We start from the raw sequence: 17,954 nt of genomic DNA on the forward strand, positions 1-17,954 counted from the left end.
GATAGGGTCGAAGTCAAATTGTGGGGCACCTTTTTAAGTCTACCAGATTGTCTTCCTATGGTTGCTTTACGATTAGAATTAGGGCTTGTAGCCATGTTTTGTCATCTGAAATGGAAAATCTTAGCCCTATACCCGCCTTATTACATATAGACCTACAAAATGTTATGCTCCGTATGACTTTTGTTCCTTTACATATCTGTTGGCACAAACTAAAGTGTCTCTTGGGTGTTTAAATTATGCAGCATAAATGCAGGTTACACATATATACACCTTGGCTGGTGCTTTACCCACTGAGCTAATTGCTTTTTGTTTTGGAATGAAGAAGCATGTGCCCGCACTCAACCTCGATACTCAAAACCAAAAGAGAAAGCAGGGTAAAGGTTATCTTTAAGAGCAGCAGTTGACTCCTGGTCATTGACCTGATAATCTGAAAATTGTTCCACAGATTGAGATCAATGCAGCAGGGACGACTTACGTTGAAAGGGTTACTGAAAAACCTGGGCACAGTTTAGCAGTTGTGACTGGAATTTGCATCACTATCCGGTCATGGTTAGCTTAATCTCCCATGTTTGTGTCCAAGTGAGGCCTTTGAAACTGTCAGCTCTGCTTCTGACTCAGAGTATTGACCCAAGCTACCCCTCCCTAATGAGGCTCAACAAGGCCGAAACATGTCTGGGGATGCTTGTGGTCTCGTGCTGAAGGGATGTGACCCCTTTTGGGGCGAGACCAAGCCTAATTTGCATATGATTTTTCCCTCTGTAATGGCTTGGCAGGCAAAGAACGATGGTATGGAGGGTTGCCCAGAGCAATACCAGAGGTAACGATTCATTGTAAAACCTCCAGCCATCACCTCTTTGTTTTTGCTCAGGCTGGGCCTAACCTGCAACTTCTATAGAACAGACACATGGCAAATAAGTTTGCATAAATGCCCTGAAGAGGCACCAGAATTCTGGATTATTCAAGGTCAGTGTTGGCTGGTGAATATTTATAGTGAAGGAGCATTCTTATTTCCCCAAAATTATCACTAGCAACGGAGGATAGAGAGGGAGCCCTAAGTAATTGTGAGAACCTTACCTGACTGGGAATGGTCTCGGAGGTCTGGAGGAAATACACTCCAAACCTGTGAGGATTCACCCCACCTGCTCTAGCAACCAGGTGTAGTGATTCCCTCTAGGCAGGAGCGCTCCGTGTCTCGCTCCCTTCTTCTTGGGAAGTCTTGGTGCTGTACTGTGGAGACCACCATCTGCCCCATAGAGTCAGGGTTTGCTCCGAAGTACTTTAAGACAATATAGCTGCACTTTGAAATTGATGTGGCTGCAGATTTATTACTCCAACACCAATCAATAAGGACAACTCAATGGTTTGGCAAAGAAGAGTCCGTTTAATGACAAGTACAAAAACGGGGAAACATGGAAATCATCAGTGATGCGATGGTCCGTCTCACTTCCACTCCCTCGAACTTCATACAAAACATAATTTTTATACTCAAAACACGTCATAATCTGAGGTGTAACACTCAAAGGTTAACATGCAATTCTATTGGTTAGGAAAAGGTAACTTTAATATAGGTGCTATATCTGTATATGGTAACGGAGGGAGGGGATTGGGTAAACACTATCAGGTGGGTGTCTAAGCCCTTCCTTCAAAATTGACTACTGTAGACGTCACTAAAAGTACGACGTCCCATTGGTTCTACTAACTATAGGACCCTAGATTATTTGGTCCGTGGTGATTGGGTTGGCATCAAACCCATGCATAGATTTCCACTTTGCTTAGCAGCACGCAGAACGGTCAACCAGGTGCAGGGTGTCCCCCAATTCACCCTGCCTTCCTTCAATCAATCATCACTTTATGGGATATGTGTCAATTAGTTCACCGTGGTTGGCCTCGAAACTGCATCTTCTTGTCTCGAGAAAGTTCTGATATCTCTGTCTGGGCGGATGCCAAGCGTAGGTGTGAACCAGTGCTTCTTCTTGCTCGGATGGTCACATGCTACCACACCATGGATTTGCCTCGTTTCTCTCAATTTGTGTATTTGATATTCGTTTCACCCGCCACCTGCCTTCGCCGTCTTATCTCGATCCTTCAGAGACAGGATATTCTGTTCTTAGCTTCAATTAAAAGTAGCTACCGTTCATAGCTTCTATTGGCTTCCCTGGCACAAGCTGCCTCTGCCGAGTTTTGATTCAGCCTTCTTTCCTCGTGTTTGCTAGAATATGAATCTTCTTGCGTTTGGTTTATAGTAACCTAGCTTGGTTCTGATTTTAGTGCAAAGTGGACTAGCACTTATATAACATGCTTCATTTTGAGGTAGATTGTGTACAATGGCGCTTGTGTCATGATGCCTACCCCCGGGGACCCAGACCAAGTCCAGCAACCCCGGAAGCAGGCATCAAGTTATCCTAAGCAAGCCCAACAACCCCTGCTAAGGGCTATTTGGGTCCAGTCCTGGTGCCCATGGCACCAGGCTCATATGGAGAATCAGTCATAGGCGCCAGGCTCATAGATTAAAACTTACCTGATGCAGACCATGCTGCAAACTTACCTGATGCAGACCATGCTGCAAGAGCTCCAAGCCAAAGGAGGCTTGGAAGGGACTACTTTACTTAGGGACTATTTTTTTACTCGGGCGGGTCTGGGGAGGAATACTTAAGATCACCGGAACTTACAGTATTTAAAGACAGCCAAGGCCTAATCGTCACGCCAACTCCGATGGGCATTGTTCTTGGCCGAGTTCGAGTTTGTAATAACCTATCGACCAGGTTGTAAGAATGGTAAAGCAGACGCCTTATCCCGAATAGGGATGGGAGAGGCAGAAGTGAACCCAGAACCAGTATCTATAATTTCCGAACAAAGAATTCTTGGCAAGACTACTCTACAGACACTAGAGGACATTCAGGTAAAGATCCAGCAACTCTTTGATCCTACAGCCCTGCAGGACTGGGTTAAAAAAGGCCTGGACTACTCTGTCACCAATGATCTGCCTTATTACCAAGGGCGGCTATTTCTGCCACAAAAGGAACTACAAGAGCTAGTCATTTCCCGTTATCATGATACCCAAATGGAGGGGCACCCAGGTATTGCAAAAACTGAAGCTAAAATTAAAAGACAATTCTGGTGGCCCACCTGGCGAAAGGATATTAAATCAATTGTGATGTCTTGTGGCATTTGCGCCCAAAACAAAAGTCAAAAGAAAAAACCAGCTGGACTCTTTCAACCTTTAGACATTCCGCCTACACCATGGCACACCTTATCGTTAGATTTTATTACTGATCTACCCCTATGCAATGGATTTAACACCATTCTAGTTATTGTGGATCTTTTTTCCAAGATGGCCCACTTTATTCATTTAAAGGGATTACCTTCAGCTTCAATCCTGGGCAAGGAGTTCCTCGAAAACATTGTTCGCATACACAGATGTCCGTGCATATTGGTCTCTGACCGGGGCAGTCAATTCATTTCACATTTTTGGAAAAAATGCTGTCAATTGGCGCAAATCGATGTGAGATTATCGACCAGTCACCACCCCCAGACCGATGGTCAAACGGAGAGGACCAACCAGACTCTCGAACAATACCTGCGTTGTATGTTACATCAGACTGAGAGTAATTGGAAAGACATTCTTTGGATCACCGCATATGCATACAATAATTCAGTAAACTCTGGAACTGGACAAAGCCCCTTTTATACCTTATATGGGCACCATCCTCGAACCTCAGACCTTGACTCACCCCAACACTTAGAAATGCCCGCAGTGGACCATCTGCACGCTACGATTGCACAAGCCTTTAAGGAAGCAACTACACATTTAAAACAGGCGAAAGAAAAATACAAGAAAGATGCTGATCGGCATAGAAGTGATACTCCACAATACCAAATAGGGGACCAAGTATGGTTAGCCACAAAACATATACCTCTAAAGGGAACACAGATCTTTAACCCCAGATATTTGGGATCTTAATCAATTAAGGCCATTATCAACCCGGTGGCTGTCAAGTTGGACTTACCTGCTAATATGCGAATTCACCCCGTCTTTCATGTGTCACTTTTGAAGTCAGTGCAACCAGGGACAAGACTAACCAAGCCACCAGACCCTATCCTTGTAGACGGAGAACCCAAATTTGAAGTTAAGAACATCCTGGACTCCAAGCTGATAAAGTCAAAACTCTTTTATTTAATCGACTGGAAAGGTTATGGACCACAGGAAAGGTCATGGGAACCTAGTGACCATGTTCATGCACCCCGATTGGTGAAAAAATTCCACCGAAATTTCCCAGACAAACCAAAACCACAGGGAAGAACGACTTTAGGAGGGGCCTTGGGGGGGAGTGCTGTCATGATGCCTACCCCCGGGGACACAGACCAAGTCCAGCAACCCCAGAAGCAGGCATCAAGTTATCCTAAGCAAGCCCAACAACCCCTGCTAGGGGCTATTTGGGTCCAGTCCTGGTGCCTATGGCACCAGGCTCATATGGAGAATCAGTCCTGGCGCCATAGGCGCCAGGCTCATAGATTAAAACTTACCTGATGCAGAACATGCTGCAAATTTACCTGATGCAGACCATGCTGCAAGAGCTCCAAGCCAAAGGAGGCTTGGAAGGGACTACTTTACATAAGGACTATTTTTTTACTCGGGCGGGTCTGGGGAGGAATACTTACCTGGGACTACTTTTGAGGCTATTTAAACCACGCCTGAATAGCAGCACATGCTTCGCGTTATTCTGCATCCAGCAGCGTAACGCTCACCGTGCCTGCAAGTCTGCATCCAGCCTTCTGCCACGCCCGCCTCGAGTTTGGAGCTCCTAGAAAAAGGGAGAAAGAAGGAGAAAATGTTAGAACAAGAGCAATACCTTTGATCCTTACCTGAATTCCTGATCCATCGTGCCTTTGAGCTGAAAGAAAGAAGTTATTTTATGCGCGTCGCCTCGCCTGCTGCAGCGCCGTGCTGATCTCACCGGCCTTCGCAGCATCTTCACATTCCACCGCATCCTCCTGCATGTTCCCGCCGCACTCCGGCACCTAAGGAGAAGACAAGAACAGCAAGGTGAGCCAAGGGAATACATAGAGGAATATTAGTTACCCCCCCATAGACCTACCTGATTTTACCACCGGGGGTACTATTCCTTTTCACGGGTCAGCGCAGCTTCCACTGCATCTTCGCCGAACCCCGGCCCCTAAGGGGAAACAAAAGGACAACAAGGTGAAATAAAGGGACTAACAAGGGGAACCCTCCTCACCACAATAGACTTACCTGATTTTACCGCCGGAGGTATTATTCCCCGAGACTTCATACTTTCTCTCAGCGCCTGAATAAGGAAGAAAGCAACAGGTTACATATTGACATTATTTTATCGAACTGTGTTGGAAAATACAAATCCTTACCAGAATACTACCGATTGCCACGAGGAACTCTTCATTAGGGTGAAGCTGCAACCTGCAAGGAATCGGACAAGAGTGAAAGTCAGGCATTTGAACTCTTACAAACTTTATACTTACGGCGTCTTGCCGGTAATCTCGGAGTCAATATTGTTCTGGAACTCACCAATTCCTTCGAGCCAGTGAAGCAATTGATTATCAACGCGCCCCTGCGCTCAAAGCAGGATGGAGAGCTCATCTTTTCAAACCATCAGGTGAGACTATAAGAGGGGACATCAAAGGTGATCTGTGGGGAGAACAGCGGGGGTGGGGGGATTTACGCTCAACTCCACGGGTGGTTAATTCCCTTTCTCCATTTGCAGAAGAATATTCCTACGGGCCAAGCAAACAAAGCTAGGTGGGCCAGTCCAGTCCGTCATCTCGGCCCTACGTGTCACATTGGTGGAGACCGCAGCTGTCCAGTTCCGATCGATGCCTCCGTGGGAGCCAGGTGAGCGTAACAGCTTGCCACTCTATTCTTCTACTTAGCAGAGCAAGCCACACTGTTTTCTTAGCTTTCTTGCGTTTCAAGCATATGTACAGGCGTTAACTAGCTGGATATCTTCATTCTTGCTTACAACTTAAGCTCCTTCATGTTTCAACATTGTTCTCTTTTATGTTCACAATATCTTTATTCATGGCGTTTCATCTCTTTGCATCATTCTTTGGTCGTCATTTCTTCTATCTATAGGTAGTCCGGGCCTTCATGACGTCACCATTCGTCTTGCATTAAGGCCTTTCTGGGTTCTTCCGGGACAGTACTTAGGCAGTCTTCATTTCGTCCTATTTGCTGGTAAGGTTTTCTCAATGGATATCTTACTGTCCATGGTTTTCGAGGTATAGATACATCAATAGGTGCTGTTCTTTTAATGGGCACTGGGCAGAGTCCTACTGCAGCTATCTGCTGGTTTATTTGCTCGTCATACATCACGTATTTTGGTGTGTATGTTCCTGGTACTTCAAAATGGATGATTGGAGTGCAGGCTTTCTTTGAGACCTCCTCTACACTCCCCCCCTCTGGGCGATTCATCTACCACTTTCACTTCCTTCTCTAGATCCATTTTGTTCTGTTCTTCTGGAGTCTCTTTCACTTCTTCTCTTGAGGTCATTCCTTCTTCATCTTCTGGATCTACACATGATGGCCTGAAGAAGTGTCTCTTTGGAGTCTATAACCAATGGCGCTATTAGCACCATGGTTGCTGCCGGTATTGTAACGAGTCCGCCATGGTGCAATGGAGAATTACCACCCCATTCCAAGGTTGTCGGGGCGGTAATTCCCCATGCACCATTGGCCCTTCCCCATTCCCATTTTTGTCCCATAGGGCTCAATGGGAATGGGGAAGGTGGTAATTACGGTACCGCAAATTGCGGTACCGTAATTACCTCCAAGGTCCCTATGCGGGTCTCTACTTTAACGGCTGGTCCAGACCAGCCGTTAAGGTCGGGAGCCACAAAGGGACCTCGTAATTAGGCGCCAAGGGGTTAACGGCGCCGCAGCCTTTTACGGCGCCGTTAACCCCTTAGCGCCAGCGTCATAATGAGGCCACATATCTTTATAACTCCCTTCAGGCTTCCTGCGTTTTTTACATGTTCGTCTTTGTTCCACATCATCAGCTGACATTGTCCATTTGGGCTGCAGTAAATCCATCTTCCTTCATAATTTCTGCATTTTCTGGGATAGAGAAACTTTGTACCTTCTGGTGCGTGCTTGCTAGCCTTCACAAAGTCTCTTATTTCGTCATCAGTCAGATCTCTGGGCTTCCATCCTGGTTTGACATCAATCATGATCTTCATCCCTGTGGCTTTCTTTGCAGTTTTCTGGCATTGCAAGATTATTATCTTGATGACACAAAATCCTAATAATATCATCACTAGCAGGCTCCCAAGAATTTGAATGCATCCGCCATCCATTGTGGAACCCATGAAAACAGTGATCCAAACCAGCTGTCATCATCAACTTCGTCGGTTTCATTGATCATCTGGTTCTGCAGGTTTGTCAGCATACTTATAGCTTCTGTTAAAGTTCCATTTTCCTCGTCATGAGAAGCTATACACGTGCAACATGATTCTCCTATTTTTGCACAAACTCCTCCATCCATAGCTGTGATCATGTCAAGTACATATCTGTTCTGGAGAGTCATCAGTCGGATGGCTCTTAACTCTTCCTTGATTGCATTGAATCCTTTTATTGTCGTGTTGATGGTTTGCAGTAACTCCCATCTGATTATATGCAACCCTTTAGTATTTGCTCCAACTTGGATTCGAGGCATGAAAATCATTGTGAACACTGATGAGGTGAGGCTGAACAGCCTGTGTCCATATGGGATTGCATGAAATGCTTCTTCTGATTTAGCAGAGAAGTAATTCTCTCTCTTCATTCAGGTTATCAGTTCCACAGATCTCTTCTTCCTCAGAGGAGCATCTGCTTTCGGGAAACTATTAATGTTCAGGTCACTTTTCGGGATCACTAATGCTGGAACGTGGACGTTCACTATTGTGCATATGCCTCCCCAGTTTTTCGGTAGTCTGATGTACGCTTTGGATCCACATGCCCAATAATGATTCATGATCACTGCAGTTCCATGCGTCATTCCTGGAGCTTCATAAATTCGTCCACAGTTCTGATTCTCCCCCATTTTTCTTGTGCCATTGTTCCTGAAGCACAATTTTGGACTTTGTAGTGGCACTATCTGCACGGGTCCTCCTCTGTCTTCGACCCATGTTAGTAGCTTTGTAAGTTTAGGCCATAGTGGTTTGCACAGTCTTTGTGAGTTTTCTATTGCTTCCTTGCAGGCTCTGAGGACTATCCATGCTCTGCAGATCACTACTCCTTTCTCCCATCCGTCTGGTGAAAGCACTGTTCTCCAAATCTGCATTTGGCCTCTGTTTTTCCAAATTTGAGCCTCTGCTGGAGTTTTCCCTTGGACATTTAGTCTTGGGTTCACTTCCCATCTTATTCCTGCTCCTTTAACTCCAGGTTTCTCGTACCTGATCACATGATTCCTAGTATGAGCTCTGTTTCTTGTTTTAATGTCTTGGACATAATCATCTTCATCGGGGTAAGCTGGTACAGTTGCCCATATCAACAAGGCATCACTTCCCATGAACTGGCCTCTGGTATTACACATTGCTATGTGTGAGAGAAAGTGTGCTGCCAGGACATCAATTTCTACAGCCAATAAGATCTTGAACTTCCCCATGCTGTATGGTAGGAGTGCACACACAAAGCATTCTCCTTCGGAATTTCGTCTTCCAACTGCCTTCATGCGCTGGTACCAAATGTTCTTACCTAGGTGAGCTGTGCTATCCAGGTAATCATTCAGTTCATTGTTATCTTCATGCATGCTTCTCTTGATTCTTAGGGTTTTCATGTAGTTTGCTATTACTGCATCTGTATGGCTCTTGCTTACTGAAGAGTTCTCAGGTATTCTGGTCCATGGTGCAGGTCGCCTCATCTGCGCCATTTCAGTTGATCGAATTCTCGCTGCTTTCTCTTGTTCCTCGTATAGTTTCTTTTCTCTGGCTAGGAACATTTGTAGCCATACTGGCATTGGTCTAGTGTATGGCTGTACTGTGAAATTAATGCTTGTTCCTTTCGTTGGAACATGTATGCTTGGCAATACAGTCTCTGCTGTTTTGTTCATTAGTTCTTCTTGCGGTTTCCTTGCTTTGGATATGTACGTAAACAATGAATCTATTACCTGTTGTGTCCATGTAGGGAGTTTTTCCGAGTTTGCTCTTGTTTTCTCACGAGTTTCTGGCATGACCCCCACAGGCACTGACCATGACAGCAATGGGCAGGACGCAACCCCTGCACAGGCCACACCCCGGAAGAGGTCCCGGGATGACAGCAACCGGCCTTCAACCTCGAGGGGATAACCCAGGGAGCGCCGTGTACCAACATCCAAGCCAGCTCAGGTACCCATTGCACCGGTGCCAACAAGGCCCGTGGAGGGCGAAGCACCACTACCACCTCCACCCATTGGTCAGCTTGATGATACATGCGAGGCACCACAATCGGAGGAGTCGAGTTTGGCTGGGGAGGTTGCAGCCACGGCACCCCTGACTGTGGAGGACACACAGGAAGACATCTGGGTCCCCATTGAGGACGATGTTTTGGATGTGGTCCATACCCCAACTCCACCGGCATCCCCCCAAGTATCGTCGCTCGATACAGAGCACGCCACCACCCTGGAGCAGTCTGGTCATGAGCAGACAGAGGGACACTTCAGTCCAATTTCCAGGGCTAGGGAGGCTGAGCAGGCTGGGCAGGACAGCCAGGGGCCGACTACCTCCACAGGTGCACCAGCAGGGCCGCAGCGGTCTGATCTGCTAACTGCCCTTGTGCATGAGTTTGTCTAGGGCAACAGGCTGGCCAGAGAGGAGTGGCGTCAGGATTTAGCCGCACTAAGCAGGTCCATCACGGACAACACTGCCTCCATGGTGAGATCATTCTCTGACAACACCAGCCGCCTCTGCGAGGAGGTCTCAGCCCTCCGGCAGGTGTTAGGCCGCATAGCGGATGCCAGGGAGGCAGGGCATCCCGCTACAGAACCACAGCAGGCGGCCACATCGTCTTCCTCAAGTTCTACGCAAACAAGCCTGCTCCGCAGGTCGGCCCCTACCCAGCGCCGGCAAGACATGCCGCCCCTGGACCAGGGAGTGCCGATTAATTGTCAGGGCAGCCTCATGTAGCCTTTGGAGACTCAATGGGACTTGTGTGGGGGAGTTGTGGAGGAAGTGGGAGGGAGGTGAGGGTGTGTGGGGGAGTTTTGGGGGTAGAGGGAGCGCGTGAGGGTGTGTGGGGAAGTTGTGGGGGGAGGGTAGTGGAGGGTTTTTGTACTTACGTTTACATTGTTATATTTAATACACCCGTTGTGTGAAAAACAAGACCTAAGTGGACATTCATCATTGAGCATATGTCATTTATTCATTTACAGTGCATAGTGTAAATGTACCCCCACACCCAGTGCCCTCTGTCCAACCATCATGTCACCCTCTGCTGCCATGTGTGTCAGACATTTTGTACAATCACTGACTGGCGCACAGCACGTCCCTCCTGTGCATCGGCACCGCGATGATGTCCAGCCACATCTTCTTCCCCTTCATCCTCACCAGGTGGTAGCAGTTCAATGTCAGGGGGCAGGGGCACGTTCCGGCGGATGCACATATTGTGCAGCATGACACGTGCCATGATGATCTTGGCCACTTTCTCATGCCTGTAGCGGAGTGCCCCATCCGACCGGCTGAGGCAGTGAAATGGTGCTTTCAACAGGCCAAAGGTCTGCTCGATGACCACACGGGCACGGGTATGGGAACGATTGTAGTCCTCCTCATGCCTGTTCTGTGGGTTTCGGACAGGGGTGAGGAGCCACGCTTCAAAGGATAGCCACTATCACCTGCATGAGAGGCAATTAAAGGTAAATGTTAGGCGATTCATGATGGACAGCTGTACTAGTCACACATGCCTGCAGGTTATCGTTGCCCACATGCACATGTCCCTGGATGTACTGATGTCACTTTCAGTCCCTCAATGTGTCCTGTGCCATGGACTAATGGTGTGGGTTGCATCTTCAAGATGATACATGGTGTGCACTGACGTCTTGTTGCACATGCATCGTGTATGCATACAGCTGTGTTAGTGTCAAATTAGTGAGGTGTTGTGTTCTGTGAGAGTTACTTAGAGGGAGCGTTGGCAGTAGTCTGTGCAATATTGGGCAATCAGCGCTGATCATTCCCATGGTGACATGCAGCACTCCTGTGAGTGTGCCGGCCCTGTGCCAGACAGTGGATTCCCTAGTAGGTTCAGTTTGATGCACTCACAGGGATGCTTGTCCTGTGTGGTGATATGCTGGAGACAGTAACATAGTGCATATGAACTGCATGGTGCAGGATGGCGTTACGGAGGGCAAGGGCCACTGATGAGTGGTGCATGTTTTGTGGGATGTGGGGTGGTTTCCTGTTAGTCATGTAGTGATAGGAGTCGACCTTACTTCATTCATATGGGATTTGGGTGTCATGTACCGTTTGTGATGGTTTGGGGCACAGTGTTCGGTGATGTGCACATCGTGCAGTCACATCAACATTGGCAGCATGGTGGTGTGTGCATCTCTCCCCCCCATTTCAATGCCATGTCCTGCAACTTACCAAGCAGCCAGGCATGTCATCCAGCATGTCGCTCCATGAAGCGTGGTAGCGTGGAGTTCCGCAGTACCATAGAGTCATGAGTTGATCCGGGATATCGGGCACAACAATGTGTGATGATCTTGCTGGCGTTGCATACCATCTGCACATTGATGGAGTGGTATTGCTTGCGGTTGCGATACACCACCTCCATGGCATGCAGGACCACCAACTCCACGTGGGTGCAGTTGAGGGCACCTACACAATTTGGCATGCCTGCCAGTGCATGGAAAGCAACTTTTGTATCAAATATCTCCTGGGGAGTCCGTGGTAGGAATATGTAGTCCCTTGTGTGCTTGAGGGGGGCCTCCAGTACTTGGTTCAGAATCCAGGAAAAAAAAGGGTTGTGATATGCCATGCATGTGCCCCACTGTGTGCTGGTAGGTGCCTGTGGCAAGGAAGTGGAACACAGACACTACCTTCAGTAGAGGGGGGATGGCGATGCGTATTTCAATGAGGCTCACTATGTCGTCGTGTATCAGGTCCACTATGGTGGTGATGGTGTCCCGGTCCAGACGGTACAGGGTGTGGATCTGCTCAGGGGTTAGGTTGAAAGGACTGGCTCTGATGCAAGGGATTGGGGGCTGCCGGCGTGTTAACAGTGGCTGCACTGGTGGGGCATGCTGGACCTGTCTCACCCTCCTTCTCCTCCTGCGTCTCCTCTGTGGTGCCACTGTTGTTGTTGATGTTGTGGCAATGCAAGCATGTCCTCCAGCTCCAGTAATGCTACTACTATTGGAATCATCTTGGTGTGGGAGGGGGTTTGGTGTGTGGGTGTGCTCCTTTTGTACTGGGCCTGACTCCCTTGCTTCCACCTGTGGCAGTTGGGAACACTGCTCAGGGCATTTGACGGTAGGTCGGCGATGCCGGCATTTACGGCATGCCGGTAACCACTTTTTCCGCCTTCATGAGGCCGTTATTTGCATGTCCGCTTCACCTGTGATCTACTCCAGTTTACGGCATGCCGCTATTGCCGGCATGGTGGGTCACGTGCCTGCGCCCAGACGGCTATTAACGGCACCGTACTTTACGATGCCGCTAATATTGGTCTGGCTGGTTAGAATAGCCCGGTAATCGACGCCGGTATTCCTTTACCGGCATCGTTGTTCCCTTAGCACCAACCTCGGAATGACCCCCAAGGTCTGGTTAGCATCAAAATATGTGCCCATAAAAAGGGACTCTGACCTTTCATCCCTGATATCTGGGACCTTATTCTATTGAATCCACAATAAATCCAGTGGCAGTTAAATTAGCCCTACCACCCACTATGCAGATTCATCCTGTGTTTCACGTATCACTCCTGAAACCGGTACAACCCGGAACTCGGGTTACAACACCACAAAAACCAGTATTAGTTGACGGAGAACCAGAGTTTGAGGTAAAGGATATCCTAGATTCGAAATACACCAGATCCAAACTATACTACTTAGTTGATTGGGAGGGATACAGCCCTCAAGACAGATCATGGGAACCTAGTGAATAAATCCATGCACCTCGCTTAATTAAAAAGTTCCATCAGAATTACCCAGCCAAACCAGGACCAGGCAGATGTGCCACCGTGAGAGAGGCATGGGGGGGTGGGGAGTGCTGTCATGACCCTTGCCCCTGGCCCTCACTGGCAAGTCAGCCTTCCAGTTAGGGCCAGGTCAAAGGCTTTAAAACCTCATCCAAGACTCTCTTGGAGTCAGTCCTGGCGCCTCTAGCGCCAGGTTCATAACCATCATGAAGACCAACATTAGAATGGGACTATTTACTTGGGACTATTTAACTTGCGGGGGTTCAGCCAACATGGAGGCACACACATAGCTCAGTTACAAGGAACTGAGCTATGCGGTCTAGTCTTTTGGGTGTGGCAGGCCTGGGACTACTTTACCTGGACTACTTTGGGTGTGGCAGGCCTGGGACTATTTTACCTGGACTACTTTACCTGAGACTATTTAAACCGCACCCAAACAAGCAGAACATGCTTTGCGTTATTCTGCTGTGGGCAGCGTAACGCTCACCGTGTCCAGTTCTTTGATGCTAGCTTACATGAAACCAAGGACCTGCAGAGAGAGAGAAAGAACACTACGAAACTTACCTGGAACAGTATCCTGTCTTCAATCCATCGCCGACTTCAGTTCCACTCACCTGAAGGTACGAACTCCATCATCCGGCACCGTATGCATCCTGGAATACCATAACCTGGAAAGAGGAGAAACAAAGACAGCATTAGTAAGCGTTTACTCACGTTTCCTCCCGAATGAAGAAAGCCACACAATTCTTACCTGGGTAGTCATCTCCTGGTCAGTATCATTTCTGGAACATTACGGCGCTCGGCAAGGAACATCGCAACCTGCAAGGAGAGAAAAGACACAAGTTAGCAATATAAAAGGCGAAACAGCGCCACGCATCGCGCATTACTCACCGGACAGCATTGCGCACACCGCGCTTTCGCCTACCGGCCCATTCTCATCTTCAAACTGCATGACAACACCAAAATACCTTTCCATACCTAAAAGGAAAGAAGCAAGACATTATTATTCGAACTAAGAAGAACATAAGAACTGCATATAAAGACTGTAAAGCAGCAAACCTACGGAGTCGCAGCAGGGCAGCGTGTGGTCTCTGCTGCACATGCTGCACACGTGCCTGAACTTGCACTTGTCTCCCCACGTGCAGTTTCCTTTTTCGAATTTCCAGCAGGAGGTGGCCCTCCCCAATCCGCTGTCCCTAGGCCAGGCACCACCCCCATCCTGATGGGGACACATTCTCCTCTCGCCATTCCAATGCCCCCCCTGTGTCCCCAATTCGGATATTCACTCCTCCCTGGCCGCTGCGACCCCACCGGCATGCTCCTGTGCCCGTTGCTGGATATCATTTTATGGATGCTGGGAAACATTTGTATCTTCAACCTGAAGCCCTCATCGTATCTGAGCGAAGCGTCCCCCCATACTCCTCATGTGCCTCCTAGATGCTTCTCTCATAAGTGATGAGCACAGCTGCGCCACCTGGGTAGTTTTCCACCATGATGAAGGTGTACCTCCTGAAGGCATATAGCAATTAATAATGTTCCTATGCTTCCTCACTCTCTTCCTGCTATCCCTCCTGTCATCCTCCTTCTTGGCCTCTCCTACTATGTCCAGCCCCACCTGCTCTAGCGCGAGCAAAGTAAATATGTCGATGAACACCTTGCTCCATATTTTTTCCTTGACCTCTAGTGGCACGTGCCACACTAGGCCCGCTGTCCTTGTAGTCATGGGTGTATACCCTGAGCCCCTCCTGACCCCCACCGCTGAAGCAAGTAGGTCTACCCGCCTTTCTGCCCCTTGGTTGCCCCTTTTCCCGAGCCCCCAAGCCTCCCCAGGCAAGCCCGCAGGTAGGGGACTGGCTACCACCCTCGTTCCCTGTTCACTCCTGTATAGGACTGGGGTTTCCACCCCCCAACCCGCAGTGGCAGCAAAGTAGTTGTCGCTTGGCTCATCACAGGCACCTCCCTGCCCCCATGGCTGCGTTGCTTCCCCCTAAGGCGTGCCTACTTTGCTCCCTCAGCACTGCGCTTGTGCTCCTCTCCAAATTCACCCCAGCCTGCAACCCATCATTATCCCTGCACATTTCTACATTATTTGTCCTGCTCAGTGCTCTCTCTCCACATGCATCTCTACCATTTTTGCGATCCTCTCACCTAAAGAGCACTGGTTTGCCGCTGCCGCTAAGGCACCTAGCGGCTTGTTAGCCCTGGAGTTCACCTGCTGCTTCTGCTTTAGCATGTCCGTCTCCCCATTAACCTCTGCCGATTAACTTCTCTTGGATGCTGATTGGTCATTCTCCTCATCCATGCCTTTCCTTTTTAGCACTCAGTCCATTCTCTTCGGCGCTTCAGAGTACTCCCCCAGTGTCTCACATCCCTTCTACTTGGGCTCCGGCTGCCCACTCTACAGGGGAAGGGGGGGTACCTGGCACATACTCCTCGCCCTCAACATATTGTAGCACTACCACAGTTTCTTTCTCTTCCTTAGCAGTTGCTAGTGCTAAGAGCCAATCCACGCCTCTGTCCATTGTGGCTGCTCTGATTCTTCTGGAGCAGCAAAACAAACGATGGGTTTCCCCTACTTCGCTGGCTGGAGGGAAGCAACGAATAATATTACATGGAGGTCAAGCCAACGGAAAGGCCAAAAAATTCATTCAAGGGACATCATTCAACCATATATACAAGGAAAGGGACTCCCCCAGCTGCACAACAGATCATCACACATAGAACAAGCAATTGATTTGTAATATTATATTTATTTTATACAAATAGTCTAAAAGAGTATTAAATTGTCTAAAGCTCTAGTACAATATACAAAATTGTATCTTACAGTTGGCTAAAAAGGTGCATACTGTTAGTAATATTAATGTCAAATAGTGACTACTGCGAAAGGTCGCAAGTCAGTTGATCACATGAAACCTAGGAATTAATCTGGGCATGCCGTGGGTGGTGCCCCAAGCGAGTGAAGGGAATCACTCAAGTGGGGGACCCCCAGTCGCTCTGACCAGACTAATTATATAAACAATCAAATAAATATCAAAAAAACTGTCAAAATAATATTGAGTCCAGAAAACCAAACAAAGAAGGTTTCATTTCAATAATCAAATCAGGAACACAAAAGACCGAACTATGGAAAGAAATTGTATTGAATTCCAAACAACAAAACAGTAAAGCACACACACTAAAATCTAACTATGGGATGCTGTGCTCTGATTCTTCTAACTAGGTCTGCCATCTCTTCCGGATTTTCCACTCTCCCTTCTTTTCTTTGACCTTTATTGCGATATATCCAGCGCACAAATCTTGCCCGGTTCCCCCGGAAAGGCTGCTGCTCACTTCCCTCTAAGCACAGTGCTGCTTTTGTATCACGTGATAGAGTCCTTCTTTTGTTTCTATTGCCCTTGTTTTGTAGCCCGAAACCTCATTCTCCCTTAAGATGGCCACCGCGCTTCGGCCACGTTCTAAGGCCTTTCCTCTAGTGCATTCACACACAGACGCATGCTTCGTTTGTTGAGATGGAGGAATTTCGTTGTGACCGAGGACTCGCCTTTGCTTAGTTGCTCGATTTTCCCAAAAAATGCATGTATGGTCCTCCTTTTATTTCTGCTGCCCCTGACTCCTGGGGACTTTGTGCCTGTTGCTTGCAGCTCCTCTGAGATGTTATGCATGCATTTATAAATTGCTTATTTATTCTTTTCCTCAAAGCGCAGTGACGAGGAAGATGAATGCCGATGACGATCAGTCACCCTAGCATGTGGGTGTTGCTGCTTTCACTTGCTCCTTGTGTTTCTGCAGCACTTCCGACAAGCACCCCTGCTTTCCTATATTTACTTTAAGCCCGCAATGGCTTAAACTCCCAAATGACCTTCCAATGTGTGCAATCAGGTTTGAACTGAGGCTACAGTCTTTGGAGTCGATAGTGGCTTGGAAGGCTATTTCATTATACAGGAAATCTGCCTTGATCAGTGTGGAAAAGCCTTTTAAGATCTTGGCGTTGGATAGTAGAGTGGTAGAAGGACCGTTGGAGCAATGGAGGATGAAGGTAGTAGCTTTCTTGAGGGAAAGGGATGTTCATTTAAAAACGTTATTGCTTAATCCAATGAAAGCAAAAAAGAAGTTGTTGCTGCAGGACTGGATCTCTACTATTGATCAATGTGGAGGTTTAAAATCTTGAGAAACTCTGGCCATTGAGAGTGGGAAGGTCAATGTGTTGCCTACATTTATGTTTAAGTTCCCCTCACCGAAGTATCGGGATTTACTTCTCTGATGTTATTTAAACATCTTACACACAAGAGAGGTTCAGTTTAGGAGAAAAATGGCTAGAGTCGTAAATTCTGTCTGTCGGTACTGTGAGAACAAGCAGTTTGTGGAAACCCGGAGCATTTAGTAATTAATTGTGAAGCATTGACAGAGATACAATATTTATTTGGGGATGATTTTAAATGAATGGGGTCACCCTTACAAGGTTGGAATGGTGGAAATGGATGTTAATAGGGGATCAGATTAGGTTGGTCATTGCTGTGATGAAAATGTTAGATGCTGTGTTGCCAGCTCGGGAGGGAACATCTAAGATGGTGGGTGGGAATTAATTGAACTCTGGACTGTTGATTTTGATTTTTCTGATATGTGAATTTTGGAATTAGGGGAATGGATTGAATTGAATGTGTGAAGGATGTGTTGGGAAATTCAATGTTAAAAGTTTACTTTAAGTTGATAATTGTTTTTTTACATACCAACTGAAAGAATGTATTCAGTGTTCCAAAGTAGTTAAAATCCTTGTTTGAAGAAGTGTCCTGTATTTGTCTCCAACTAAAAGGGCTGTCACGCCACCCCCATGTGGTAGAGT

This window comes from Ambystoma mexicanum, chromosome 12, assembly GCF_040938575.1.
Source record: "Ambystoma mexicanum isolate Mex_15411 chromosome 12, UKY_AmexF1_1, whole genome shotgun sequence".
Lineage (NCBI taxonomy): Eukaryota > Metazoa > Chordata > Amphibia > Caudata > Ambystomatidae > Ambystoma > Ambystoma mexicanum.